The sequence below is a fragment of the Herpailurus yagouaroundi genome, unplaced genomic scaffold, assembly GCF_014898765.1.
Source record: "Herpailurus yagouaroundi ecotype Mexico unplaced genomic scaffold, PumYag 67120, whole genome shotgun sequence".
Classification (NCBI taxonomy): Eukaryota; Metazoa; Chordata; class Mammalia; order Carnivora; family Felidae; genus Herpailurus; species Herpailurus yagouaroundi.
Window position 1 is genome coordinate 289255 of NW_024419969.1, and position 8897 is coordinate 298151.

The following is an 8897-nucleotide window of genomic DNA, read 5'->3' on the forward strand; positions in this document are numbered from 1 at the left end:
ATAGGGAATACCACAGCCTGGTGTTGGCTGTTTCTACTGGGGAGGGAGGGTGGGGGGAGATTGTTACTATTCTCCTGGGCCAAAGACCCTTATTTTCTGAGTTGTCCTCAGCTTCTGCATACCTCAGATCTTGTGCAGCAGGCCAGAGATGAAGACCTCAGTTGGTTTATAACAACCAGCAGCTTATTGACCGTAGCCACCTAGGCATCATCACTGTGCATGTCCAGGAATTTGTACACATCAGTCTCCAGCTCCAAGATTTCTTCTTCCTGCCAGTAGTAAAGGCAAGAATGCTGCTCCAGGGTCATACTTGACCATGACCTTCTCATGGCGCTTCATTGGGCCCTCACCAGCAGCTTCAAGGGGCCTGTGAAAGTATATGCCAGGTCTTGGATCAGGGCTGCCAAACCTGGGGACCCAACTGCCAACAATGTACCCCTGCTGGTTTGCTGTCAGCCAGATCAGATTCCTCATCACTTTTGTATGACAGGCCTTGTCCTGCACTTAACACTCCCTGACTGACTCCAGAACACTGGAAGGGGTTAGGTCACTAGCTTGGCTCCTCTCACGTCTTCAGGGGCAGAGAACCAGTAGGGCAGCTGCATCATGGGGGGCCCCAGGCCTGCCTGTCTCATTCTGTCTCCTATCTCTCTGTTCTGTCCCCTGAACCTGCTGTCTGAGCTCTAAGACACTTTGCAGAATGAAAGTTTTGAAGAGATTCCTTAAATGTGCAAAACTTTAACATCTCCTATAAAACAAATGTAGCCCACAGGGAGGGCTGGGTTGGTTAAGGTGGGACTCTTCAGTTAAGCTCAGGTCATGATCTCAGTGTTGGTGAGATTGAGTCCCAAGTGGGGACTGACCCCTGGACTGACAGTGTACAACCTGCTTGGAATTCTCTCTCTGCCTCTTCCTCAAATAAAAATAAACATTTTTTTAAAATAGCCCAATTCCACTAGCTTGTAAAGAAATTAGTATATTTTGTCAAAACAAGATGCACTAGTAAGAACAAATTTGTGTACTAAATTCATGTATAATTTTTTTTAATGTTGAGTTTTTTGTGTTTTTTTGTCTGAGAGAGAGAGGGCCAACAGGGCATGAATAGAGATTTTTAACAAGTAATCTCTTTTCTGTTTATGTTTATTTATTATTTTGAGAAAGAGCTTGAATAGGAATCTGTAACAGACTCTGCAGAGCCACACACAGGGTGCAGGGCTCTATCTCACACCCTGAGATTGACACCTGAGCAGAAATCAAGAGTTTGAAGCTCAAGCAGATGAGCTACCCAGGTGCCTCATCAAAATGACATTTTTTCAATATAAGTCTCCTTTGGTCCATTTTCAACAACAAAATTGGCAACTATGAAGAGTCCCTGGGGATAATCCCCTGCAGAAACTTTGTAGCTTGATTGGAGCTTCCTAGGGCAGTTTTCCACCAGGTCTCCCTTGAGGAGTGGAGGGATGGAATCACTCTGGAGACCAGATCCTCAAACTTGAGAAAGTGGTATTTCAAGAGCTTCTCCCAAACTGTAGGTAAGGTTTAAGGCCCCAGTTTCTCAAGTGGCAGGTGCTACACAGGTGGGTATTGGCTTAGTGGGACAGAGGAAACCAGAGATTTCTTACTCTGATTTCATCACCAGAAAACCAGCTTCCATTAAGAGGGCAAGGTTTGGGATTTGTTGAACAGCATGCAGTTTTTGTATGTGAAATAACATGGGAGGCATCCTTTCTATTCCATGTAACAGGTCCCTAGGGAGAATTTTGGCTGGTTGGTTGACTATATAAGTGTATGTCAGAAAAGGTCATGGTGTTTTATGTAATTGTGACTGACTTCTGGATTTTTTGAAAAGGGAAAGAGGATGATATTCTGCATATACAGGTCTTTGTGCAATTGCATAGGAGGGATGGTATACAACTAGGCAGTAAATTGATGGTGCAGTGGAAATGTCAATGGCAACATCCTGTGTTCCACTCCTCTAGAACCCTGGAAAATAGTGAATGAGGACATGTTAACTTTGAGGGTAGTGAATCTCTTTAATCCAATTTATAATAACTAGGGCAGCTACTTTTTGGTAACAGAAAAAAACACTGCAGTTGAGTCTGTTTCTCTCTCATCCCTCTGCCCTTCATTGCTAAGTGGAGGAGTGGAGAGAAGTTGCCATCAATGAAAGAACTTCCAAGTCATGACCCAGAAGCAGGCATGGTCTGCCCCTCAAAGACCCAACAGGGCACACAGTTTCAACAGGGTCCACCTGATAAGGGCATAAGGCAATTCCCAATGTGCCAACTACCCATTGGAGCCAACAGACTAAGTCAAATAACCACTTATTACTGGGCTTACAAAGTCCATTCTGTGCCTCAGATTTGTTGAAATCTAAAAACTCTTCATGTAGAGATGATCCTTAAAAAATGGTTGAGGGTGCTGGGTAGCTCAGTTAAGTGTCCCAACTTTGGCTCAAGTCATGATCTCGCAGTTAATGGGTTTAAGCCCCGTGTCGGGCTCTGTGCTGACAGCTCAGAGCCTAGAGCCTGCCTGAGATTCTGTGTTTCCCTCTCTCTGCCCCTCCCCTGCTCACACTTGTCTCTCTCTCTCTCAGATATGAATGAACATTAAAAAAAAAAAAAAAAAAAATGAATACACTGATTTACTTGAAGAGGGCCCTGAGAATACATGGCTAGTCAAAATGTTCTTCGCTGGGCAGAGCGCTCCTGACGTCAGACAAAAGCTAAACAAAGTTGAGGGTGCTGTGTCCAGCCTGTTTGGTGGAGATTATATACAAGACTTATAATGCTAGGGAAGAACAAAAGGTGAGACTGATTTGAGTTTTGCTTTTGTCATCTGGTCAAAGAGACCAACCAAAGGGCAAGTCGGGACATCCCAGGTTGAGCAAAGACCAGTGTGTCTATTGTAAAAAAGGCATAGGAAGTGAGATTGCTCAACGTTTTCTAGACAGGGAAAGGAAGGCCACATTGAAACTTCTGGGAAACAGATGGTCATTCAAGGGGAAGGATGGGACAAGGATAGTGAATGAAGGGACCCAGTGCTTAGAGCCATATCAATGGCCCCTTTTAGAATAGCCCCACAAAAACCCCACATGCATTTAATGTGGAGTCTGGGTTGATAAACTATTTGGTAAATACTGGAGAAATCTATGCGGTCTTAAATAGTAACTGACTTCATTAAGTCCTTCTACTCTGTCTATGGTTAGCGTCACTGGTTGGGTACAACAGTGTCCTCTTACAGCCACTGTAATGTAAATGAGGTAAACAGAAGTTGAGACATAGTTTTTTACACATGCCTGATTGTCCAATTCCTCTTGTTCTGCAAGATGTTTTATAAAAAGCAATTTAAATGCTCAAATAACTTTCTCATCTGAGAAATGCCAATCACGATTACAAGATTGTGCCATAAGGCTTCAGCTGATGGTATTGAATGCAGAAGACCGTAAGGCGGCCTGGGACCACCTGAGTTGTGTGAACAAGTGAGTACCACTGTTTGGGCAGGTGGGATACCTGGGTGAATTAAGTCAGCCACTCCAATAGTAGCACTGTTGAAAGAAGAAACAAAATTTCTTCATGTTAAACAGTGGCTTTAAAGGAGGAAACATTAGGGTATCTGGCCAACTCAAACAGTAGACAATGCAGCTTTTGATCTCAGGGACATGAGTTCAAGCCCCACATTGGTCATGGAGGCCACTTAAACATAGGTAGGTAGATAGACAAAGACAAGACAGACTGGATGGATGGATGGATGGATGGATGGATGGATGGATGGATGGATGGATGGATGGATGGATGGATGGATGGATGGATGGATGGGTGGATGGATGGGTGCATGGATGGATGGGTGCATGGATGGGTGGATGGATGGGTGGATGGATAGATGGTTGGGGTCTATAAAAGGTGGATGGATGGATGGATCAATAGATATATAGATACATAAAGAAGTAGTAAGAGCCTACAACTAGTTTTCAATCAGTTTTAGTAACATGGGCTGATTCACCCTTACCAGTTTCCCTGTAACCCTACCATTTCACCAGTGAGGAAACCTCATTTGGAGGAATATGTCTTTGTTCAAGATTTAAGGGCTATAAAGTTTAGGATATCCATCCCACAATCCATACAAATGACTAGTGTGCCATGACACTATAGATGGTTTATAGTGTTGGAGTCAAAAGATGTCTTCGTCTTCTTTGATATTCTTTTGGAAGGAAAGTCTCAATTGCTGTTTGCCTTTGAATGACAAGACCCAGACGTGGGTCATTATCCAGTATTGTTGGACTGTACTCCCTCAAGGCTTCAAAAATTCGCTTACTTAATTCAAGTAAGGAGCTAGGTAAGGACTTCTACAGACTACATGTAGACCAAGATATATTATTGCAATATGTTGATCTGTTAATAGCCAGCCCTGATCATGAACATTGTCTAGAAAATGCCATCAGTGTGTTTAATCACTTGGGCTGGTATGGGTACAAGGTTTCCACTAGGAAGCTAAAATTTGTAAACAGCAAGTCTCCTATCTGGATTTCCTGTTAAATCAGGGAAACTGAAGTTTAATGGCTAGTGGAAAGCAAGCCATTTAGGATTTGAATATTCCAAGAAATCAGAGACAGTTATGCAGGTTTTGGGTTTGGCTTGATTTTGCAGAATCTGAATAGTGAATTTTGGCCTTATGGCTAAGCTCCTTTATGAAGCCTTAAAAGGGCTCAATTTAGAGCCCCTAGTATGGTCTGGATTGTCAAAAAGCCTTTGAGACAAAATGGTCACCTTAGTCCACCACCACCTTAGGACACTCTGATATGAAAAATAATTTTTTTTAAACATTTACTTATTTTTGAGAGACAGAGAGAGGCAGGGGAGGGGAAAAGAAAGGCTCTGAGCTGTTTGTTAGCACATCAGGCTAACTCGATGTGGGGCTCAAACTCATGAACCACAAGACCATGACCTGAGCTGAAGTCAGATGTTCAACCGACTGAGCCACCCAGGCGCCCCTGAAAAACAGTGTATTCCTGAAAGGCAGAGGCTGGCCTTGGGAGTGCTAATACAAATGATGGGAAAATTCCATGTCCTGTCCCTGGACAGTGTGGTAACGATATTGCCCTGTGCTAATGTGCACTGGCTGCCACCTGTGACTTACTACAGGAAGCAGAAAAATTCATGTTATGGATAGGACAGTCCATTGTTACATAGGTGCCCCACCAAGTGTTGGTTCTATTAGAATAAAGGGGAAGCTATTGGTTGATCCCAAGCCCAAGCAATACTTTCTGATAGCCCAAATGTCACTTTAAAGATTGTGAGTTCTTGGGATACCCAGGTGGCTCAGTCAGTTAAGTGTCCAACTTGATTTCAGCTCAGGTTGTGATCTCACAATTCATGGGAACGAATTTCACATCACAATGTGCTGACAGTGCCAAGCCTGCTTGGGATTCTGTCTCCCCCTCTCTCTGCCCTTCCCCCAGTCACTCTGTTTCTTTCTCTAAAAATACATAAGTGAACTTAAGACCATGAGCTCTTTAAATAAACTGCTGTGCTGCTTTCTGTTTCAAACAAGTCTCTTCTATAATGGTTTGGAGATTCTTGAAACTATGTACTCTAGGAAGCTTGATTTATGTGACCAGCCATTGACATAGGCTGACTCGCACTTGTTTACTAATGGTGGTTTTCTTGACCACAAACACTGCTAAGCACGTTATGGCATGGTGAATGGCTGGGGGTTGTGAAGCAAGAGTACTTCACAATCTCCCACCCCCAGGGCACATGAGCAAAAAGGCAGAATTAAACCCCCACAAGCTTTGCAACTTTCCCCTGGGGAAAAAAAAGTCTATATAGATTTCTAAATATAGTTTATGGTGGTGCAGTATCAACAGGGTAACATGGGATGGGTGGTGTTTGCTGACAGCAGGAAATCAGGATTTTTTTTTTTAATTTTTTTTTCAACGTTTATTTATTTTTGGGACAGAGAGAGACAGAACATGAACGGGAGAGGGGCAGAGAGAGAGGGAGACACAGAATCGGAAACAGGCTCCAGGCTCTGAGCCATCAGCCCAGAGCCTGACGCAGGGCTCAAACTCACGGACCGCGAGATCGTGACCTGGCTGAAGTCGGACGCTTAACCGACTGCGCCACCCAGGCGCCCCAGGAAATCAGGATATTAAATATATCCCAGAGATATGTGCTGTCATGCAAACTCGATCTGAGCCAAAGGCCATGGCTAGCATGCACTACCTGGGACATCAAAAATTAGACTGCTGGGGCACCTGGGTGGCTCAGACAGTTGAACATCTGACTTCAGTTTGGGTCATGATCTCCAGGTCCGTGGGTTTGAGCCCCATGTCAGGCTCTGTGCTGACAGCTCAGAGCCTGGAGCCTGCTTCAGAGTCTGTGACTCCTCTCTCTGCCCCTCCACCTTTCAAGCTCTCTCTCTGTCTCTCTCTCAAAAATAACCATTTAAAAAAAAATTAGACTCTTGTGTGGTTCAAGGTAATCAAGCAGCAGATAGAGCAGACAAATGAGCAACAGCCAGTCATCAGTTTGAAGGAGCCTATTGCCCCAAGTGGATTTGATCCAGTTTTCTCCTGTGTAAGATGAGGACAACAAAAGGATAGAGAAATACGAATTTGACTGGTGGTACCCTACTCATTAATGGGAATCAGTTCTCATGGTCTTGTGATACTGCCTGATACCACATTTGCCCTGTCTGCCTAAGGAATAATCTAAAAGTTAATAAATTTGCCAGTGGGAATATAACATATGGGAGAATGCCCTTATTATGACTGGCACACTGATTTTACCCAAATCCCACAAACTACTGGGGACTTTCCATGCTTACTAGTCTCTATGTATATCTTCTTGGGCTATGTGGAGGCTTTCCCCACATGAAGTGAAAAGGCAATTGAGAAGGTTGTCAAAGTGTTCCTTAAGGAAGTTAAATCCAAGTTATAAGGTCCTTACCTCTATCCAAAGTGATAATGGACCCTCCTTTACTACAGTAGCAACTCCATGAGTAAGCAAGGTTTGGGTATTAAATGGAAATTACATGCATCATGGAAGCCCCACTCTATAGGAAAAAAAAAATTCTCATCCTACTTAAAAAAAATGTTTACTGTTCAGAGACAGAGTGTTAGTTGGGGAGGGGCAGATGGAGACAGAATCTGAAGCAGGCTCCAGGCGCCAAACTCAGCACACAGCCCTACCCAGGGCTCGAACCCATGTATTGTGAGATTGTGACCTGACCCAGAGTCACTCGATTGAGCCACCCAGGTGCCCCAAAATGAATCCTACTTTAGAAAAGACAAAAAGCTATGCCGATAAACAACTGAAATGGGATCAAGTCCTATCAATTGTCCTTCTCTGCATCTGAATGACCCCTAGAAAGGGGCTGCAACTAATCCCCTATGAGATTATGTATTATAGGTCAGTCCTAACACCCCAAGGTAGGAGGGAAAATACACATTTGGTTCAATAAATAAAACTAAAATGATATATTCAACAATTGAATCAGTTACTAATAATAACTATGCATGAGTTTGTTTCTTTCAGAAATCCAGCCCAACCAGAAGCACCACAAAACTTTTAAGGCTTGCAGCTAGGCTTCCTCATTCAACATGAGGAAAGAACAGGGCCCAGATCATCAGTTGGAAGAGAAACGGAAAGGACCATACAATGTTCTCTTGACAACCCACATATCCCTCAAGTTGGCTGGAATAAATTAACCTTGGGTGCACCATATTCAGGTTAAACGGAACCAGTCCCAAAGAAAAGTCAACCCTTGGGAGATTTGAAATACTTATTTAAGAAAATAAAAATGAGTAATGGTGCAATGATACTTTACTTTCTATTTGCCTTCTCTTTAGGATGGAGAGATAATTCCCTAGTTCACCCTGTTCAGGCCTTGTACTCATCCAAATGGGCCACTGAGTGCTGGATGTGCCTTCTGAGAGCACAGTGTGCACTGTATTACTGTGACACACTTGTACATCCAGTAAGGAAGTTTACCTAGTCACCCTAATGGACAAGGGACTACTGCTGAAGCTTCCCGATCCCGCACAGTGATTATAGGTTCAGGATAATATATTATCCTCACAGAAGTAATTTGAAATTGCATGGCCTCAGATTATATGTTGGCCAACCAAGGAGGTGTTTGTATGATTGCAAATGCATCCTGCTATGCATATGTAAATACTTACCAAGCTGAGACTGGTGTGGGAAAAATGCAACAACAGGTTACAACCTGGATGCAACAATCTCTAGCTCATCAAACTCCTGTATTGGAAGGAATGGACAAGTTCTGACCAACTGGTTCTCAGGTCTGTTCTCATGGATCCCAGATGGAGTTAAATTCTTGGGGATTTCTTGTTTTCTTCTAGAAATCCCAGGAATGTATGCACTGCTAAAGGCTATCCTTTGTTCTGTGCCTTATGTCTGTAAACATACCCTATCCATCTTAAAAGCCAGAAAGGGTAACTGGGAAAAGCAAATTCAAGTTTTACACCGTAAAAGTCCCCTGACAGGAAGCAACCAGATGAGTATGATGCCCCTCTTCCATAGAAATGGAACACTTAAAATAACAGTGGTATACTGAAACCATGTAAATGCATAAAGCTGAACAAAAGTAAAATGCACTAATACTACAGCAAAGCTCAATTTTAAAGTAACCTTTTTCTTCTCTTCCTCTCCTCCCTTCTTAGCCTCTGTTACAAGAACCTGGTAACACCGTAAAGAAGTGAAGAAGGGTGGCAGCACAGATACAATTCCTGTCAAAACTGGCCAGATCCCATATTTTCCTATAAAACAATCCAGCCCCTTCTTCCACAAAGCCTTGCAGCTTTTTGAAGACCACTGTCTGCTGCACTGTCTTTTGCCCAGCAAAGCAATAAAGCTATTCCTTTTTATCTCAGA

The 8897-nt window shown here is 43.3% G+C and overlaps 1 long non-coding RNA gene across 2 annotated transcripts; it reads left to right on the forward strand.

Annotated features, from left to right (window-relative positions):
* Positions 1–2813: 2813 nt before the first annotated feature.
* LOC121024774 (uncharacterized) lies at positions 2814–8897 on the forward strand. Of its 2 annotated transcripts, none has more exons than XR_005787812.1 (2): positions 2814–3481; positions 8687–8897. It is a non-coding gene; the product is annotated as an uncharacterized LOC121024774 (long non-coding RNA). The 2 variants fall into 2 exon arrangements; XR_005787813.1 differs by lacking the exon at positions 2814–3481 and adding an exon at positions 3862–4335.